Here is a 22,271-nt window from a genome sequence, read left to right as displayed (position 1 = left end):
TGCATATATCATCATATTGCATACAGACATACAGTGTGACAGACTTGAGTCCAGTTGACATGGTTAGCAATTGCCCATTTTAAGAGACAACCTTAGAACTTTACCAGCAATATAGTCTTCAGATTGTACACCCAGGAGGATCCTGATAATTTTTTGCCTCCTAAGCCGTTCACTGTGAATAGAAGTAGCAAGCTTTGAATTTGACTGTTTTTTCTAGTTACCACTGAACAGCTGTGATATTCACTGCTTTCTTTCCATTCTCTGCTAAGAAAGATGTGATTGCTTTTTTCTGAAAAATATAATAAATGAACAATTTCTCCAAATGTCTTTTTCTAGTTAGACCTCACACTGCAGTTAGGATAAGCCAGCCCTTCTTTGAGGCATTGATAAAAATCAAGAGGCAATGGAGTTATATTTTTCAGTCCTGTACATTTTCACCTGCCTACACGTAGCTTAACTACCACTGAAATCTTCTTGGCATTTAACCCCAGGGAAGCCAAGCTTCTGTCTGGCCAAGCAGGGTTTCTAGCAGTACTGGTATATGTAAATGCATTGCTGCAAGGGATGCAGCAGCAGTGCAGAGATTAGCACAGAAATGCCATGAAGCTGAGCATTTTGCCTAAGGCCCATCTGCGAACGGGGCTGTATATCCACTCGCCATATGTGGCAGCCCTGTGTGAAATTGAGAAGTGATGACAGAGGGGTGAGGGATGGAGTTCAAAGATCAGGCAGTAACAGGAGAGAATTACAATTATACCTCTTACAACATAAGAAGAGGGAGGATGTTGTCATTTCAGTAGGGTTTCTTTAACATTAATCCAGAATCACTGCTTCAGCACGGTTACCCTGGAATATGTGAGGGACCTTCTCATGGTCTGGATGTAACCAGTTATTTTCGGGGAATGAAACAGACTTAAATTTGGTAATCCACACTAAAAAAAAACCCCTATGCACCTTATGCTACTGTATGGTGGATACTTTAGTCAGAGAATGAGGGTCGAGAATTATCTGCATGCATTTTCCATACATGTATCCATATGTATGCATGCAAAAGCACTCAGGAAGAGAGAGCAAAAGGTGTTGCTAATAGCAGTTGCAGTGCTATTAGGGTCATGGCTGAGAGGGGTAAAGATGACTAAGACTTTCACAGTTGTAGGGCATGAGTATTTTAGTGATTTCTAAAACTGGTATCCTATCCTATCCTAAGAAACCTCTAGTTTTTGAAAGGAGAATTCGACAGCGTAGCATCTCACTTTCTCTCTTCTCCTATTCTGTAGGGGTATAACAACCTTCCAAATCTTTGCACAGAGAATTGATATAATGTGTGAAGCCAATCCACGCAGTGGCCACTGTATCATACATATTTGATACATTAGAAGTTATCATTTTCCATGCATTTATGATTCTGACTTGGTAGCTTTATATTTATGTCCTGTTGTTTTCTCTTTTCTTGAAAACCAATTAAATTTTAGATTTATAAAATAACAGAGACTATGCAAAGACCTATGTGATGATGGCTAGCTACATCTGAAAATTCTTTAGCCCGAAAGCCTGGCAAGAATCTGAAGGGAAGTGTTAAAGCAACCTGACAGAAATCCCCTGCAGTGCTTATGAAAAAACCCCAGCCCTCCTTCCTCCCAGCTAAACCCTGAAACAAGGTCAATGCACTAAAAGGCTCTGGAAGTAATTTTTTATAAATAAATATCCTGGGGAATTAGTGCAGCAAGTGCAACAGTCACATCTCTAAAATAAAGGTAGTTAGGAGTATGTAAGCATTTCCTTTACACGTTAGGGATAGCACACGTCAGTCAATGTGAGATTAAATGCAGCTCTGACTACATGCTACAGAAGAAAGCAATATTTTTTCTCAGGAAGAAAACTTTGATCATAGGCTTGAACCAGCAAGTTGTTTAAGTGCATGCCTACTGTTAAGCCTGTAAACAGTCCCACCTCTTTCGATATGCTGGAGTCACAGGCCCTTGAAAGGGTAATCATGATCCTAACGAGCAAAATCAATAGCGCAGCAGTAAATGCAGGAGTCTACCAAATACGAGCTAATGCTGAGATATCAAGGCGTTGGTGGCTACTGTACTGACCAGATTCAGACTCCCCGACATTCATCTCTGACTGACTCCTGCCTATCATGGAAAGTGCCCTTTTTATGCATCTGATCAGCTCAGATACTGCATTACTGCACAGCAATAATTAGTTTTCCTTTAAAAGGGATCAAAAGTTCTAATCTCCTATGACTGCAATCAATGGCAACCATTTCCCTGGTCAACAGGGCACAAATTACACAAATATTCACTGTAAATCTAACTAAAGCAACTGAAGAAGGGCATTTTCAGGTGAAAAAATTATGTTCTTTTGGCAAGGACGTAATAATTCAGGGAATTTACATATTATTTTGTGACATCAATGAGAGGCTTTGACCCAGCTTAGATCAGTTTTTTGAATATAATTTCCACTTTTCCTCCTTCCACTTTAATTTTATCCAGATGAGCTTATTTTTCATTTGCTGAAAGGAGAAGAGTATGGAAGAAAGGGGATCATTAAGTCACAAATCCACTTATCTTCACTGCATCTGTGATGTTGTTCCCTAAGCAGTAGTAATCTCCTACATTCAGGAAACCTGCACAGATTTCTCACAGGAAAAGCACAACATCTGAGCCAGAGTGTGAACACAGCAGTCAAGAACTGGAGAAACAAAAGCAAGCAAAACCCAAAGCTAAACAAAAACCTAACCCAAAACCTTTTAATTTCTTCTCCATCAGAATATCAAGTAACAGTCATTTAAATGAAGAAGATATTTATGCCTTCCTCTTTCGGAGGTAATTTCCTAAGGTTTAAAATGCAGCTAAAAAGCTTACAATTCTATATTAGCACAGCCTGATTTTCAGTTTTGCTTATCACTGCCTGCCATGCAGCTGGCTTGCTTTCTCTCTTTGAAAGTTTCAGGTTCTTTACAGAGTAATTATGTTTTCAAAATACAGTTGAGAATCCTGATGTTATAATCATTTTCAGAGCCCCGATGTACATTACTAATTGTGTACATGATTCTCTTGACTGCCTCCATTGCACATGCTGAGATTACCAGTTACCAAAACATCATTAGAAATTATAAGGTAAGGAGAATGAGGCCAGCTTTATATTTCTGACTTGGTAAAGGTGTTGATAGCTTGTACTGAATGGAAATTCTTGTAAAAAACGAGGTTGGAAAATGTTCTTTTTACTGAACTGTTAAAATGATAAATACTAAATAAACAGCTGCAAGTGAAATGGTTCCCTGCTGTCCAACAACTACTTTTCTAAACACCGAAGAAAGTAGCCATAAATACAGCCAAGTTTAGGTCTGCTATCCAAAGTAAATAAGGAACACACAAAGCAGTGATCACTTCATAGTTTTTCCAATGTATTCTTTTAAATTGCAAGCAGGAGCATCCAGAGCTCTCAATTCAGAAGAAGTTTGCCTGGATATTTTAACCGGACATTACCAAACCACTGAAATCTACTATAAAAAGGACAAATTCAGCAAAGTATTTAGCCAAAAAGGAAATGCATGTGCACAAGGAGATATAACAATGAGGCAAAACTAACAAAGAGGAGAATAAAACCCCAATCTTTTGTTGTCTTTACATAGCAGTTTGAGCACGTTGGGAGCTGAGTTATGAACTAGCACAGATTTCAAATACTGTGAATAGTGGTAGCAGAAAAATGAAAAGTAGATGCATCTGGCCAATTTAAAATGCATGAACTAGGACTGCAAATCACTTATATATATATACAACCCCTCTCTTATCTTGAATATGATCATGACTGTCTCCAATAAGTAGACAAGAAACTGCTTGGCACCCTGTTTCTGTTAACTCCTTAGAAGAGCAAACACAGTTCACATTACAAAAATTGTGGGATTCTTTGCTTTATAGAATAATGTAAACAAACATTTTCTTATTTAATCTATTTAATGAAGTGCTATTTACTACCAGTTTCTGAAGTACTTCAGATAATAAAACCTAAATCCTTGATCCTAGTGGGAATTTTAAGTGCAAGTTTTTTTAAAAGTAATGTAACCCATTAAATGTTTTAACTATGACTTTAGGAATTTTAAGAAAGTCTCATAATTTTTAATGTCTTGATCTCTATGTCTTAGAAGGTAAGTCATTTTTTGACCTTCATTAACCGATTGAGACTCTTTCAATGGGATATGCAATCAATACATAAATAACATCCCATGCATTAGCACTGAATGGACCAGAAGGTTAAAAGCTGCACGGTTTTTCCATGAAGCCTTTTTTATTTTTCATTTTAATGATTTTTCTTAATCTGGGAGTGAGTAGATCCAGTTCTAGATCTAGTACTCTAGAGGCTGGAAAGTGATGCCACTCAGGCATTTTTACCCCATAAAATATCACATGGTATATACTTTCTCAATTCCCATAGACTGCCCTCGGTATTCTGTCAGAAATCGACGTGGGGCATGAGAGCTTGTCAAGGCATCATGAACATTTTGCAGAACTGGTTAGGGATTAAGTTCTGTTTTAGGGCATTTCAGAAACCAGTTTTTTTGATAAAGAAAATGTACAGCATGTTCCATATATGTTACCTCATCCTTCTCTGAGCAGTTTCATTTCAAAGTTTATTTTCTTCTTTTAAGTGTAATACCTTTACCAATTTTAAATTCAGATGGAACAGGAAGGAAAAAAAACCCCATTATTTCTTTCTCACATTAAGATTATTTTATCAATTTCTAATTTTAGTTCTTTTCACATTTTGTTTGTTAGGCATAACTGGGTCAACACTTTCATTCTTTCAGGTTGAAAATCCTGTCTGAAGAAAAGCAAAGTTACTTGTCATGAAGCAAAGCAAATGGCTGTGAATAATTTATAAGAAAGTAAAAATATTCTGCTTTTGAGATTTTAACAGGAGAACAACCTCAAGTTATAAATTATTATAATTACACTGAAGTATGCCCTCCATCCTCTTATTCCTTTGCTCTGATCACTGCCACAATGCTTTTTGCTCGAATGGCTAGCAGTCCCCCGAGCAGCGCAGACATGGACCCTCCAGGCCTGTGGCCAGTGCCCTTCGGGCCATGAATTTATCTGTGACTACAACGCTGCTTCACACTTGTCTCAATATGTTCATTAGGATTCTTGCAGGTTTCTCTCCCTATAGAGTAACACGCAGGTAATGTGTTAAACGTCTGGTGAGATGCGAGGTGAGGACTGTAATACAGGTGGGGGCTCCAGCAGCGAAAACGGGGCTCACGGGAGATTCTGGGATCATTAGTAAGATGCAACACAGAGATCCACGCACCCACTGCTCAGGCACAAAGCAACACTGATAGTAGGTAGTTAAATTCTTGATATTTGTTTAGTTCTGGCTCGTAAAGCCACAGTGTTCAGAGACATTCGTTGTCATAATATAAGTAGGGTCTTTCTCTGTATAGAGATGGTAAAGTTGAGAAATATGGTGTATTTAAGGGCATAGTAAGATTACAGCAACTTGATTTGATGAGAATTCAGTTTCACTAATACTCTTATTAAAATGTCTGCAATGAATGTGTCAGTTCTCTGTGGTTCCAAGGGAAGAAGGTGAGCTATTTAATATTAAACTCTGTCACTTTCTTTAAAATCTCTTACGTGCTTTCTGCAATACAACATCTCTAGTGTACTAATGCTGACATAAACCACCACAATTCCCAGCATCTTTTTCTCATTAATACACTTCTGATTTTTAGGGTGAAAGTTTAGAAGCACAAGTGAAATAACTAAAATGTAGGGATGGCTATGTACATAAACCAGCTTCCATAAATAAGTTCATATAATTTGTTGCAGTTGTCACTGGAGTCAATAAGTTCATATGCCTTCCTGTGACAAACATAATCTTTTACAATCCTGACCCACTTCTTACACAGAGATGAGACTGGCAAGAGTGGGAAAGGGCAGGGAGCCCACAGGTTCTTATCAGCATGACTGATTCCAGTCATTTGCACGTGCAAGATTTCAGCAATGCATCCAATATTTTCACATAAGGTGTGGTCATATACACTAAGACTATTGCTGCCAATGTGTTCCCACAGGAGATACTCAATTATCGAGTCCTGCAGGAGGAGTTTGAAGTGTGCGATACCTACTGCTCATCCTTCTTGCCACATTGTTGATCAATGACTGTTTGGTGACAGCCTGAGTCTTGGAGGAACCTGAACATCTCTTGTACTTCAACCTTAGCCCTGGCTCAGAACAGTATATCCTAGTTCTTAATATGAAACCTCTGCCCAATATTCCCCTAACTCTCCCCATAAATAACTGAATTCCTGATTGAAATACTACTTATGTTTGTCCCCTCATTTACCACCCAGTGAGGATGCTAAAGTTCTTTGATCAAAAGTGGGTGGTGAAGTTGACATTCATTTTGAAGTGGAAGACCTAACTAAGTAATAGCGCAGGGGGCCCAGACTTGCTGGAAACAGTCCTGCTTTTGATCTGCATTTCTGGACGACTCATAATTTAACGTTTAGGCCCTCAAAGTTTAGACTTCAGGAAAGGCAAAATATCTGTGAACAGATTCTGAGTATCCCAACTGATTGGCCCCAGGCATACTGAGTGCCAAGTGTGAGTATTATCTTTTTGTATTTTTATACACTATTTATATTTTATGGGTGAATATTACAGGAATATAAAATTTTGATATTGCAAAGCTTCCTCCAAAGTGAAAAAAAGTTAGTCTTTTTCTCATGGAATACTACAGAGTTATTATGGCATCTCCAAGTAAATTTCAGATTAATGTCATGGTGATTTCCCTTGAAGGGCTACTGGATATATTCGCACATTTATGTGCTTCTAAATTGTTTTCCTTCTTCCACAACTCACCATTTGTGTAAGGATCATGCAGAATATCACTGTACTGGCCTTACTAGGCATACAACACACCATGACATACCATAGAGGGAGTTCAAAATTACTCTTCATTCAATTCCTTCACATTGCATGGCAAAGAGAGGAATCACATTTTCTCTGGTTGCCCGTGCATTCAGGAATTCCTACTGATTTGACCTCGTCTGACCTTCTATTCCAAGCCACCAATTAGATTTCTCTCAGCTTTGCAGTCGTTAACAATCTCAGTGGAATTGCATCTCTCTATGGCAGAATTATGCTCCCAACTTCACTTTTTCTCTTCACTACCTACAAGCTTGAACCAAAACATCCATACTTTTCCTATTTCATTCTTATCCACCACTTGCTATACATTTACTAAAAAATGTCAGCGTAATTAGGCAACTCAAATCTGTACATTCTTGCTGTGTATAAAAGAAAGATACACTTTGATTTTGCCCCTCAGAATAATGTATTAAACTTCAGAAATTAAAGTTTGTTAGTGACATTTGTAATAAGAATTAAAACTAAACTGTCCCAAGTAGGCCACTACTAAGTGATATCCAGCATATGACTGGGCTGCGGGATTTTCAGGACTGCACCTGCTGACTGTCCTCTAAGGAACTCTTTTCCCTAAGCTAAAAGCAGCCTTGGGCAGGTGCCGATCACCCTTCTTGTGATTTTCAAAACTCCCTCTGGGATTTTAATACCCAATTCCATTAACTTCAGCACTAGGCCTGCTAATCCTGTAGGTAGGCTAGAAAATCTTCAGCTGCATGCAGGTGCTTCAGAGATTAGAATGCTAATCACTCACATTTAGCTGCTACTATCAATATAAGAAGGAAGGCAAAGACAGCAGAAGAGAGAGATGGACAGGCTTGGATTAACAGAGAGGCATATCCATCCCATGTGCTTTTTGCCTTTTTCTGAACAAGAATAATGCAATCTGCCTTCCATCATTCTTGTCCTAAAGTTTTGGAGCCTAAAGCACCAGACAGCTTTTAACAAATGGTAGCCTGGAGAACAAAAGACACTGGGGGAAGGGGGTTCCCTTGTCCCCTTAGTGGGTCATTTTCTTATTATATTATCAAACACATTATAAATTTTATTCTGGAGATTTTCCTACAACCAGAACATACTTCTGCAGGAAACGTGTAAGATCTACTCACAGATACTGAGTAGATACTTTGGATACTCAGTGATCTTTCATTGGAGAAGTTATTGTCTCACCTGAACTTTGATAGCTATCGATCCCTTCTCCCTTACAAGGTGATGGCCTTTGGAAGACAGATAATCAGTACTTGCCTTTTCAACAGATTTTACTCCAACGTGATCAGTTATTGCACTGAGTTACCTGTATTTTCCTTCTTAGACATGGATGGGGGAGAGAAAAGGGGGTTATTCTGTGACAGTAACTGTATTTTTACTTTTTTGGTCTTGATTTATGGATTTTTCAATGTTTTTCTTTAAGAAATTATATCCAAGACTTTTTGTATTTGGAAATGTTTTCATATGGGAAGGTGGCTGTTACAGTGAACAGCTGAATCATATTGCAGAGACCACTGAGAGCTGCCAAATTAAAACCAGGGCTGTCTGAGAAACTAAGGGAAAGCAGGACATCTTATAAATTAAAATGAAAACTTTATACAGTCAAATAGAGAGTCGTGAAACGTTTGGTTTTTCTAGGTTTTGGGGTGGAGAGAAATGTCAAAGGCAAAAATCTTAGTTTTATGAAGACCTTTCAATGCCACTTATTTCAAAGAGATATTTAAGACAGTGTAAGACTTAGACACACATTAATGCTCTCTCATGGAAAGGAGATGTCCCTGTTAAATGAAAATTAAGTCCAGAAAGCTTATGCTTTGATGCAAGATTTATTGGTACTGTAGCCAAAGATTTCCCACAGCCTCTTGTGCTTGTCAGAAAAGGTTCAAGAAATAGCTCGATGCTGTCTCTCTTCCTCCACACCTGGTCTTCTGGGGCTGAGTTGCTACTTGGTTTTAAACAGTTCAGTTTAGGACATGTTGCTGCACTGGAATGATTTTTACTTTTTTTTTTTTTTTAATTAAAATAGTGCATTGACTCATACTGTTGGATTTTTTTGGTGTGGGCCTAAAATGAGACTCTCTGTCTGACTCTCTATAGCCTTGAAGCTAATACAGTAATTCACTGGTGAGAAAAATGGGTGGACAACCATGAGTTTGTGGACAACTCCTGTTAAACTTCCTTTGCAAAAGTACAAAGGACTGAACATGATATAAGGCAGCTAAGAACTGAAATATTTACCATGATAAATTACTTGCTTTAGCATAGCAATTACTGAGAAAGCAATAATATAAAATAATTTATGCTTGTGGATCTTAGATTAATAGAATTGCTGACAATTTTCTTTTACCTCATCCTAAATAACCTTTATTATGGCAGCTACTAATATCTGTAGCATAAGAATGTGGCAGTTTTCTACTGCAGGCAGAAGAAATAGAAAAACTCTCAGTATATCATGGATTGAAACCAAAAAAAGTTGTGGGAATTTCAGTTTTCTTTGAATGAATTTTTCCGAACTGCATGTGGAAAACCACATGAGACAGGATATGTGTATACATTTGCAGAAAACAGCCTTTGCCTTCTGTAATGCCAATTAGAGAGTAAAGACATATCTGTTTTCCATGGGACAGCGTGTGCCTTTATAACTGTAGTAGGAAAGAAGAGGGAGGCTGGAGATGGCCCTAAGCAGAAACTTAGATTTATTCCTGTCAACGATGAGGAAACTATTTGGACCCTGTTTCCCAAGTGAAGAAAAAAGAACCTGATAAGAAAAGGCTCCAGACCTCCTTGGATGAAAAACTGTTCCTGAGAGGACATTAGAAGGGAGAAGAACTAAGAATAAAACTAACAAGAACTACAAGAACTAGAAAAAAAAACATTAATCAGCAGGACTTCTTAAAGGCTGGGAAATGTAGGAACAAACAGAGAATTGACAAAAGCGAAGTTTAGCGAGTATTGCAAAGGAAGTTAAGAAGATTACCGAAGGATTTTCAACTGTGTACAAATAGAACAAGGAAGGTAAAGGTGGTATCATTAAGCATTTGAGACACAGGATGAAACATGGACTAGACTCATGTAAATGCATAAAAGGACGGAAACAGGAAAAAATAGGAAACGGGATAAAAAGCTGCATTGATTTTGTACAGAACTCTTATGCCAGATCAAGCCATCAAACTACCTGGCAGAACTGATTTGCTTGACAGAGGAATTATAAAAGATTAGATGCTTCTGATTAAGGCATTTGAGGGTGGTGCCACATGAGAAATCATTAGTTCAGCTGAGGACAAGAGTACAAACAGGGATGGGGCTGGTGGAGACACACCATTGTGTTATGCAGAAAACAGAACTGTTGGACTGGAGACTCCCTAGGAGCTGAGTTTCCCCAGGGACCAGTGTGGGAACAGATGCTGTTTCATGTTTCTGGTAATGGTTGTCATAGAAAAGAGAGAAGTATGTTAATGAAATTTAATGATGGCACCGAAGAGGGATGAACTGTAAATATAGGAGATACTCCAAATATCATGGAGGAAATTATAGGTGATAATGAAAAAAAGTGATAGGAACAGTCAGAAATTCAACAGTAGAAAATTCAAAGGGAATAATGATGCTGTTAACCAAGAACATTTCAACCTGGAGTGATGGAGAGGAAAAGGACAGGGCATGCAAGATCACAGGACTGTTATATACCCCTTGTAATTCATTTGTGAAAAAGGCAAATGCAGTCCTAACGTGTCTTAGGTGTATTATTTCCAGTGATAAGCAAATACAATACACAGTTGGCAAATTGTGTAGCATGTACAATTATGGTCACTCACACCCAGAAAAGCTATGTTAAAATATGTGACAGATGGGGGTTACTGAAACTATACTTATTTTGCTAAGTAAAGGAGGAACAGCGCTATTTTCAAAGAAAACTTCCATAATAAGCAAATCTGGAAAAGCACACATCCCAGTTTCCATTTTTCTACGGCGCTGACTTTATTGCATGCTCGTATAAGACACCTGCTCCCCTTTGCTCAGGTCCCGGAGAATGACTGGCTGCAGCCTCTCATCTCCCAGGTGCTGCGGCATCCTTGTTGCCAAACCACCAGCCTGCGTTCCTCAGAAATGGAGAGAAACAGGAGAGTTCAGCGCGCGAGCATGTCTCTGCCTGGTTACGCTGTTGCTCTTCCTCAAGCCAAAACCAAATGCCGTGGTATGAACTATGAGGCTTTTACTTGGGTGAGACCCTTGGGTACAGCTCTGCTTTCTCAGCGTGCCTCAAGGTGGGAAGCAGACTCTGCAGTTAAGTGACTGCCTTCCAGCTGAATGAACTATCACGTACTGAATTTAAGAGCTTTGGCTGGCACGCATGCTTATTCACCTCTGGCATTAGATTTAAATGACGAGGCAGCAAATGATCGTCCTTCCCCTCGACAAAGTGGCCAGAGTAGGACCTCTGCAGCACAGCAGTGACAAGGAAGTGGAAAGGGAGAATGTGTTCCCCATCTGTGACACCGAGCCATGTGGCTCATTGCTCCATTCTATAAGTGGCCCCTCATCACTACACAGCTACAGGTTCCGCAACAACCAGATCCTTAATTTGGCTACCTGTTTTCACTGGCCAGCTCAGAACACTGCGCAGTGCTGCAATAATCAGTGAAGCGTAAGGTTCTTCGACGTGAAACAACCGCCTACTGATTGTGCGCCTGCTCCTGGGTACACACTTTCCACCCGCCAGTGAGCAGCTCTGCTGGCCGCGAGGGACAGAGCAGCAGGCAGCAGATAGGGTTTTGCAGGGTGCGGAGTCAGGCTGGTGCCCTCCGTATCTGAGGCCTGATGTCCCTTGGGACCACTGTGCTACAGATAATCCTTTGACTTATTTTAGAGCTGCTCAACAGGCAAGAATCTGCTCCAGCTGCCACAAAAGAGGGAGTTCTTTCATAAAGATGGTACAAAAATAAGTGTGATTTTTTTTTTTGTCTGTTATTCCAGTTGTGCTCACATGCTTGTCCAGTGCACCCACAGGTCATACATGTTTGTACGTCATGACTATGTTTCTTTTCTTTCCTTCGTCATTAATCTGTAACCAGTGAATCTATGTGCAGGCAATCCTACATAAGACAGAGCCAGCAGGAGACAAAATGAGGCAAAGAGGATTGCGTCTGACAGAGCTGTTTAAATAAATTGTTAATTTTCTTAGAATACTGGGGGACCTGTCTGTAGCACCAAATCTCCATAGCGTGTAATCTTATGAGCCATCTGTCTCCCCGTACACTAGAGAAGGCTACGGACTTGGGAGGATGATGACATATTAGGATGTAAATATTGAGGGGGTGGGAGATTATTGCAATATCTAATCCTGCATCTTGCAAGATGATGGGTTCCCTAGCCTCCCGCTGTGGTAAGGGAATACAGGGTGTTCAAAATCTTCAAGGTCTGAGCTCTGAAATACACACACATTTAGCAAATTGGATCAATTTTACTGTTAGATGTGTGAATGTGTGTGCCTGTATTTCTGTAGTTTTATTTTTCTTTTAAATATACATTCTACCCATTAAAAATAAAAACATTATATTAGCATTTTATGTTGTGTTCAATAACCCAAAACATAGAAGATTGAGCCCACTCAATCCATTGACCTTTAAGACATACTGCAAAACCATGTTTTTACTCAGCTTTGCAGAGGACAAGGACTGGGTTAAAACTAACTAGTACTTATTCATTTTTTATAGGAGGGATGTGTCTTGGATGAAGAGAGCTCATATCTTCTCAGTGGGTTAGGGTATATATTATAGTTACTTTCTAAAATGAATAAACCTGGTAAGTAATGGGAGGTCTTCTTTTTAGTCGAAATTAAATATTCAAAATGAGGTCTGGTCTGTGGTCATGAAATGAATTTGTTTATAAATCTCTCTCCTGAAAAATTATGTGACTTCTTTGAAAGACTAATAAATGTCTTTTCAATTCATAAACTCTTCAGTGTAATAATTCATGTCCTCTGTGGCTTTATATCTCAAGGGAGACAAAATATTCTCATGGTAGAAGATCAGAGAAGAGCTTTAGGAAACCTGTGTTTCATTTCTAGTTTAAGAACTGGGAGGTCAGAAAGAGTAGGAACTATATCATATCTTTAGAACTGGCTTTCAGTCACTTTTCGTTGAGTTTCCCCATTGTAGCAGTATTTATATGCCTAGGTAAAGCAGTTTGAAATCTTTGCCTGAACTGTATGCAATTTTTTTATGGGAATCTATTATGTATTAATTATAATTTACAAAGGAGCTATCACACACAGTTCAAGTTGTTACAGTTATTTTTAGATTTGTTCTGTGAAAGGTAACTATCATGTTTTAATAAATATTAAAACAAGCGCCTTCTCCCAAACTCTGAAGATTATCAACTGTAAAACGCAACACAAAATCACTCTGTTCATTTTCCTTTAGCCATCTAATTTAACAAAGCTCTGAGCCTTTTCATAGAAAGTCCAAATAAGAAAGTACACTGTTAACCTTAGCCCAAATCAGCATTAGAGCTGATTTGTCAGCCCTATGTTGCTTTTTGCAATTAACTGCCAATCCATATATTTTCAGATATACAACAGATTGATACAACTTTTATCAGACAACTATCAACAAGTCTCTGGGTGAAAGAAATGCCACAAATGATCAGCTTCACTGAATTACGTGACAAGTCTTATAAAGCAGCTAAGAAATGTCAATTTTCCCCTTCCGATAAACCCCAGTGAAAACACGGCTCACAGATGTATAAGGTTACTAGGGGGACTGATGTCATTATAATCTTCGTATAAACATATACATATATGTGCTGTCACTTACAGCATTTTCCAGACTTTTCAAGAGTTCCTTCTCCTGTATGGAAGATTTTTCTTTCTGGAATTCCAAATTATACCAAAAAAATCCCACTGAAAGAAGATGCCAGAACATTAAGCTTCTCAGCTGAAGAGCAAGGATGAACATTGACAAAGATCAGTGTTTTGGTGTGATCCCAGAATATATATAAACAAGTTTAACCAGGAATCAGACTTACTATAATCTTTATAAAGACACAATGGAGTAATGCAGAAATTTACAATGTAATTAATGGGCCAAGAACTACAATAATTTTATAGCTTTTATAATTTAGAAATAAGTTCTCAAAGGGACATTAAAAATGGATTTCAGACATTTGTTACAGAACAAATCATGCTCTAATTACTAAAATGGTTCCAATGCACTAGAAAGCACATGGCAGCACACAGCAAATGTTACCAACCTTGTCAGAGACTCCAAAACAGAAGTATCTGTATGTTCTATAAAAGCACTCTCATTTTACCCTTTATTTGAATGCTCTCTATGGAAATAAAAAGAACTTTTCTTTATCTGAGAGGTATCCATTTTTAGAGCCATTAGACAGTTAAAAACCTACTAGCTTTTTGAAAACAATGAGCATGCAACGCAGAAGAATACAGATTCTTTTCTTTCTACAAGCTGTTGGAACATTTTATAGTCTCTTTCTTCCAAATGAAAAAAACAATGAATTCAATTCAAATATCCAGTACACAAAACCAGTGCCCTATTAAAAAAAAATAATTCTAAATCTAAAAAATTCTGTATCGAGAAGAGGCTTTTCAATCATCAATACTCCAATCTTGCTACTTGACAGCTAGAGACACCTCCTGGACACGCATCTTAACTTTATCCATGCTATTCTACCGCAGAAAGAAAATCGCTCATTAAAAGAATCTCAGTGTATGCATGAAAGATGAGATGGGAAGAGAATATATATTTTCACCTCATCAGGAGATATTCAGTCCAAAAACAAAACAGTGCATCATTATCCTGTTTTGTTTTGTTTGGTTTTTTTTTTCACATTTTCAGTAATTGTTTTAGTAGGAGGTTGGTGGGCCTTGAGATTAAAACTTTGGCATGTAATCATACAAAAATTCATCCTAGACTTAGGTCAACTCATGAGTCGGTTTCTTTTAACCACTTTGGGTCCCTTAATAAAATATATAATATATTGCAAGTCGATATATAAATATCATAGGAGTATATTTCTTGACAAGGCATAAGAACACAGATATGCGTTCTGTTGTATATGGAAGACTGCCCTTTATTGCATTGGGATTTTTAGGCAGAATAACCCAAATATCAGAAAGCTTTAATTGGCCTACTTTTCTTTTTACAGTCCTTGATATTTGTATTAGGCAATTCACTTACTCAAATTATTGGCCTGATTTTTATACTATGATTTATGCAGTAGTGGCTCGTCAATTTTCTTTGTTTATTTCTCTTCTTGCCTTGCATTTTAGACTGGACATGCTGCAATGGCTGCACAGTAGCAAATACTTCCAGTTCGAGCTTTCTGTAAGCTAACATTTTGAGAGTTGAAGACAAATATACTCTCAACCCAGAATTGTTACTCACCTAAGGCATCCGCATCGGACTGGCAGATACGACCAGAACTTAGAGCTGACGCATGCTCAGCTGGAGTGGCAGTTGGAGGTCAGGCAAGGTACTTCACATTTAACTACTGAAACTGCTCTTCTTGTGTTCATGTGAACAACTTGCATAAAAGCTTCTGGTCCAAGACATCAGTGATTTAAATGGTGGTATAAGAGGGCAAGCAGAATAATCGACATTTGTCTGCCAAGTTCTGGGTGCAGAATTCTACTGGGATAAGAGTGGAGCAGATAAAAAGAGATAAGATGCTTTACCCTGTCACTGGTCAGGAAATGACTGCAGCACCACTTACAACGCTTTCTACTTCACAAGTGATGAGCTGTTTCATGGAACCAAACTGTGATGAGGAAAACAGTTTTTGGATTTTCCCAAGCAGCTCAAAAAGTAACCTGTATTACCCACAACCGTGATTTTGTACGTATTAGTTAGGGCTGACTGTTGCATATCAGCGCACCCTGCCAGTGAAGGTGGCCAGCCACATAAGACCCACATTAGCAAGAGTGTAGCCAGAAGGTGAAGGGAAGTGATTATTCCCCCCTCTCTGGGGCACTTGTGAAACCACATCTGGAGAACGGTGTCCAGAGGTGGTCTGGCCAGTAAAGGAGAGATTGAAATACTGGTGCGAGTCCAGTGGAGGGCCACCAAGATGGTGAGGGGCACAAACATGTGATGAAGGAGGAGAAGCTGAGAGAACTGGGTTTGTTCAGCCCCAAGAAGAGAAGGCTTTGGTAGAACCCTACCATTATCTGCAGCTACCAAGGGGAGGGTGCAGAAAAGATGGAACCAGGCTGTCCTCAGAGGTGCTTGATGATAGAACAAGCAGCAAGGGACACAACTGACAACAGGGGTAATTCTCATTAGGTATTAGGAAAAAAAATCTTCACTGTGACAGTTGTTGAACAGTGGAAGGGACTGCCTAAAGAATCTCCATCCTTGGAGACAGGCAGAACTGGAGCGGGCACAGCACCGAGCAACCTGGCCTAAGAAGGATCTGCTCTGAGCTAGAGGGGCTAGCACATAAATGAACTCAAAAAAATACATTAAGTTATATTCTGAAGAGGGGAGTAAGACAGTTCTGCTTATTGGGCTCAATAAGGCAAAGCCAGGTGAAAACAGAGGATTAGGAGCTGGATGAAAAAAAAAAATTACCCTGAGAATCCCTCGACTTCAGATTATTCAGAAGTTTTCTTGTCTTTTGCTTTCTTTTACTAACTTCAACTGGTTTATTTGAGAATATTTAAGATTATTTTGAGTGCATAAATGACAGCAGTGTCTAGAGTAAAATGTACCTTATATATCAAGGGCTTGTTATTATAAAATGTGAAGACCACAACATAAAATGCAGCACATGAAGAATAAAATGGTGGGCCTACAAATCTTGGCTCTAAATCTCAGCTCTGTGGATTCATCTAACAACGCACAACCAGTTAGTTGCACACACAACTCTGGCAACTGTCACAGGGAGTGACAATTCTGAGAGCTGCAGGCATCCTGTGCCTCAGGATTAATACCTATATCGATTTTAAGGTTTGTAGATACTTTGACTTGCAGTATGAAAACACACCAAGACAGTCTCAAAAAACTGTTACTACAGGCAAGAGCAGATGCTACCGTCATCAACCAAATGGTAAAAGGAAGAGACTCCCAATCTCTTTTATAAAAGTATTATAAAATATTAAATATTTTGCATAAAAGAATGAAATCTATGCAAGAAATGGCACTTCTTATGCAACCTCTTGTCTGAATTTTCTCCATATTGTTCCAAGCTGCCATGTCTGTACCTCTGTTAGGAGACAGTCCATCTCAAACGACCAATTTTTGTCAGTATCTTGACAATGACATCAGTCCCATTTCAAAAACAGGCACGTGTGGCTGAAATATTTTCACAACACCATTGAAAAGTGCTGGCTTACAGCAGCTAAAAGAATTTGTCTCTTGTTGTTTGCTACAAAGAACTTGCCTCTGCTTTTTTTTTGCCTTTTTTTTGGTGAAGATTTATGTAAAAGGAATAAAATAGAATAAAAAAAACATGAGATAGAGGACGGGATACTCAGCTGCCTGGGAAAACACATGCCTAGATACATAACTTAACAGTGGTCCATTACCCATTTCCAATTGCCACCTATAGGCGCCCAATATTTTTTTTGACTGTCACATTTCCACACCCAAAGTAGTTCATTATAATACCTAGTGCTAAAAGATTCTTGTGTGCTCAGGTTTACTTTTAAATTCTGTTTTCATTCCATTTTAATTCCAGTATAACCCTTTTAAGAACTCAGAGTGACACTGGATCAGGTCAGATGTGGCGCTGTGTAATCACCTCTCGAAAACCTCTAGGGACGCAGACCCCACGGTGCCACTGGGCAGCCTACTCCAGTGCTGCTCTACCCTCCTAATGAAGATGTTTTTCTCCATGTTCTGTCTAAACTCTCCCAAGCTGCAACTTCTGGCCACTGCCCCTTGTTATGCTACTTGCCACTACGACGAAGAGCCTGACTCTGTTGCCTATGTAACTCCCCTTCAAGTAGGGTTTGGCTGCTATTAGGTTGCCCTTAGCCTTCTCTTCAGCTGAGCAAACTAGCCTTTCCTCCTGAAAAACAAACTGCAGTTGCCTCTGTAAGGTAAGTGAAATAGAGCAACGCTTTCTATTTAAAATTTAGTAGCTGAATCACCATTTTTGGCGTACTTTTAATTTGTTGTCCTGAACAACAATGGATGTAACCCTCTGCCCAGAGCGTACTTGCAACAGCAGTCTTGCTAATAGGTGATTTTAAACATTATGTTCCTGTTTCTCGTAAGAGCACAAGAATTTCAGTTTAACTTATTATGCTGTCAATACCTAACAGTGTTCTTTGCCATAGGCAGTTAATGCTGTTCTTTTGTAATTCTATCCATAAAAATGCTACATCCCCGAATTACCATCATCAGCAGTTGACAATCTGCCATCTTTCTCTTGGAAGCATTACTTCTCTGACATATTATAGGATAATATGATAGCAAATGCCTGGTTCTAAGAATCCATGAGTACATAAAAATAAATCTTACCTTACATCAATGTGAATACAAAGCTCTTGTAGTGTGACTTGCTATATTTTCTGTGTTGCTTTCAGATATTACAAGCTAAACTGGATCAGGCTGGATTAATACTTTCAGAGATTACCAGCGACTAAATTCTTCATACACTGGTACAAAAGATAATTGGTTATTTGAGCATTTATTCCTATATGAACACCCCAAAATCACCCCAGGATAGGGTATGCTATAACATGCTGCTCAAACTGCCACCTTTAGGAAAAACATAAAACAAATGCCCAGATAAGATCCGATTGCAAGTACCATGACCTTGGTAGCTTTCCAATTGGAAGACTGCTGTTTTTAAGATAAAAAGTAAACAAAGTAAAATCTGAAGGTACGGTCTTGCTCTGTTTTGAAACAAAGTTCCTCATGGCTTATGTTCTCATGGTGCAGCACTGCAAGAGTTAATAACAAGATGCCCTTCTGCCTGTTGATGGCTGCCAAGCTTGCTATGGAATGGCAGGACCTGTTCTACCAGACAAGACCTCCTGCAAAAAGGCTCACCCATTTTTGTGCCATTTTTCACTTTCACACTTTTTCTAGCCCATCAGAATTCTAAGAAAATCACTGCAGGTGGAAAAAAATCTGAGACACCCTATTGTGGAAACCAACTGATTGTTACGAACCACTTAAAAGCATCTTCTACATTTAAATGGAAGGCTTATTAAAATAGAGAGACCTTCCAACCAATGTCCATACTGTCCACATGGGCTTCAAGACAGGACTGAGTAATTGTGCGTAATTACGTGTATTCTATAACAGCAGCTGCCTTAAGGTTCCCCTCACGCTCCGGCTGAGGCTTCCTGGAGGCTTTCAGGTCAAAGTATGCAGAAGGACATGAAACTCCTGACCAGCGAGGCTGGGCACGGCAGAACGACTCGCTGCCCTCCCTGCAAAGGGTGTACGTGCAGAGAGGGAGGTGCGGGCTCTCAGCAGGGCGCTCCCCCTTGCAGTACCCCCTGCAACTCGCTTACTGAGATGAGGCTGTTCATATCCTCTCCTCCCTTCTCAGCACTGGGCTGTCACAGGGCACTCATCACTGTGAAGTCTCTACCATATTCCTGTAAACAATTACAAAACTAAAAAGGCAAAGGAAGCAGTCAACCTGTACAATGCCAAAGCACTGTTTTTTATTAAGGTAACAAAATCAATCACAGTGAAAAAGTTTCAGAAACTTTTATATGCAATGCTCAATAAAAACAAGAATTTTGGCAGGACCTTGGCAAATAAAAACGTTAATGTTATGAAGTCGCTCTAATCATGTAACAAACAGGTTTTTCTGTTTAGTTTTCATCACATTACAGACATATTGTTTATATATTGCTTCTTGGCATATCTTTACAAGAGAAAGAAGGTGCCGCCTTTTACAGAGGAGGCATATTTTTATTAATCTGTCTGTGCCCATGGGCAGTCACTGCTCATCCTGGGTCATTGCTTATGATCTTTTATGACAGTCAGAGGATTTCTTTCTAAAAAAGAAGCTGTAAAAATCAGAAAAATTTAATCATCTCTCAAATGTAGCTGACTGAAACCCCACGGTAGAAAACGAGAGTGCAGAGGACAAGCCAGATCAGAGCGTGGTGGGGAGTACTGTAAAATGTTTTCTTTGTAAATCAGACAAAAGACATGTTTACAAAAAAAAGGCAAAAAGGAAAGCCTTCCATAATATTAATTTACTATACTAATTCAAACTGAGCTGTGATTTATGAGCTCTGCTGCCTCACCAAGAAGTACTCTAGCTCCCAAGCCAATACTTTGTCTTTAGTTTGTCTTTTGGGATTCAAATAACTACAGAAGACGACATTTTACATATCCTTGATTCAAGTTGTTTCTTCCTATTGATAGGCTAACTCTTTATTCTTCCTTTTGCTGCATTTGAAGGTGTTTTTAACTTTCAGTGCTAATTTATTTCTAAGTTTCGAAATTCACGTTAGTAAAGAGTTTTTAAGAAGTAATCACTGTGGCAATTCAAATATCATCTATATTAATCCTAACAAACTGCATTCAGATAACATTAATGGGCTGATTTACAAGTAATAAAGCAAGGATGGTACTATTCTTAATTTATCCTGCTGTGTTCAGATATTACCACACATATGGCAGAGGAGATTACCAGCAGTTCTGAGACCCCCACGATTCTTCAGGCATAACAAAGCAGATTAATGACAGAGTAATAAGGTCAGCTCAGGTATAGCGCAACCTTTTCTCCTGATTACTTCGGGGCTAAATTTAGCCCAACTTAACACAAAATTTCATTTTACTTGCTGATTTGGGTTATTGTCTTAAAGCAGAATAGTCGTGAATTGTGTGTCTGAAGGAGATGAAGGATCCACAACCCGGGAGATTAAATCTCTCATTGACTCTCTCACTAGTTCAGGTTCTAGATCACAAAAGGCAGTATTTGCCATCACACAGTTGTCCAGAAGAGAAGGACTTGCTCTCCAGATGCAAAACTTAAAAGTAAAGTAGCACTTCTGAAGCATAATTAAACAAATAGGGGAAATAGCACAGACAATATTTCTGGTGCATTTTGGGCCATTTGGGAAGAATTAAACCAATCACACGTGCAGCTGAAAATAATTTATCTAGCTGCTTAAACAGACAAACTGCTCATTGTCATTGTGAGAAAGAAATGAAGATGGAGAACAGTAGGTGAAAAAAGCTAATAGTGTATCAGATAACACAACTCTGTCCCAAATGAATTCACTGTTAGAGAAGATAATTATTACCTATAAAATTAAAGGCTATAAATATAATATAAATAGTGCTTGAGAAAAGCTGGTATATCTCCAAGATTTCATATACAATCTCTAGTTGTTTTCTGACAGATTAATTATCTCATAATAAAACCATAAAAACATTTAATTAAATGTAAAGTCGTGTACTCCCATGTAATGGAAACATCAGCAGTGATAAATGCTGTGCAGCTGTAGTGAATACATTGTTATACCTGTGTTTATTGGAAGGCAAAGGGAAACAGGTGTGGTCTAGGGGGTAAGCAGGGATTTAAGGCAAAGGGATCAGGTTTCTAGGTCAGGGATAATTCCTGACATTTAATTTCTTTGTTTATGGTTATACTGATTTATAAGCCCACATAACAAAAATAAGACTCCCTTCATGGCATTGTGGGAGACTGAATTCCCCATACTTTGTATAGCCTTTTGAGATGGAAAGCGCTCTGAAAATTAACCTACTTAGTTTACATAAAATCCCTTGTTACCTGGCTTGCAAACTGATTTCTGTGTCCAGTTTTGTAAAGGATCAGGTAAAAGGCAACAAAAAATGAGCTCTGAAGTTAAAGGCAGGGGAGTAGATCCTTCACTTTCCTATGTTTGCACCAACTTCAGCTGCCAGCCTTTACTCCCTCTTTTCCTCTTGAGATAGACACACATTTTTTTGACCGTAGGAACACGACAGCTAGCTTGGGTCAGTGCACTTGCCTTTCCATTGAGTGAGCTATGTTAAGACCCACAAGTAGACAAGGATGCCCGTGATAGCACTATGGCCTCTAGTAGTTATTAATCACAGGTGAAGTGCTGTTGCCTTCTGCATGCTGTAGCCACGCACTGCGTGATCAGGCATGACAGGCAAACGGAGGCTGTGACAGCTGTGTATACAATTGCTCCCATATTACAACATAGGTGTCCATTTTATTAGTGTTTACTCTCACTAGGAAAGCAACTGTCCATTATCAGTGCAGAAATTAAGGCACCCTAATGCTAAAGTGCAGCAGTACAGGTGAGACGGATAAGAGGATAGAGAGTGGAAAGCCACGGCAGAGCATCAGGGAAGCGTTCTGTGCTGCTCACATGAGCTGAAGTTATGCTGACCGTGG

This window comes from Pygoscelis adeliae, unplaced genomic scaffold (genome assembly GCF_000699105.1).
Source record: "Pygoscelis adeliae isolate BGI_AS28 unplaced genomic scaffold, ASM69910v1 Scaffold256, whole genome shotgun sequence".
NCBI lineage: Eukaryota > Metazoa > Chordata > Aves > Sphenisciformes > Spheniscidae > Pygoscelis > Pygoscelis adeliae.
This window is presented reverse-complemented; position numbering follows the sequence as displayed.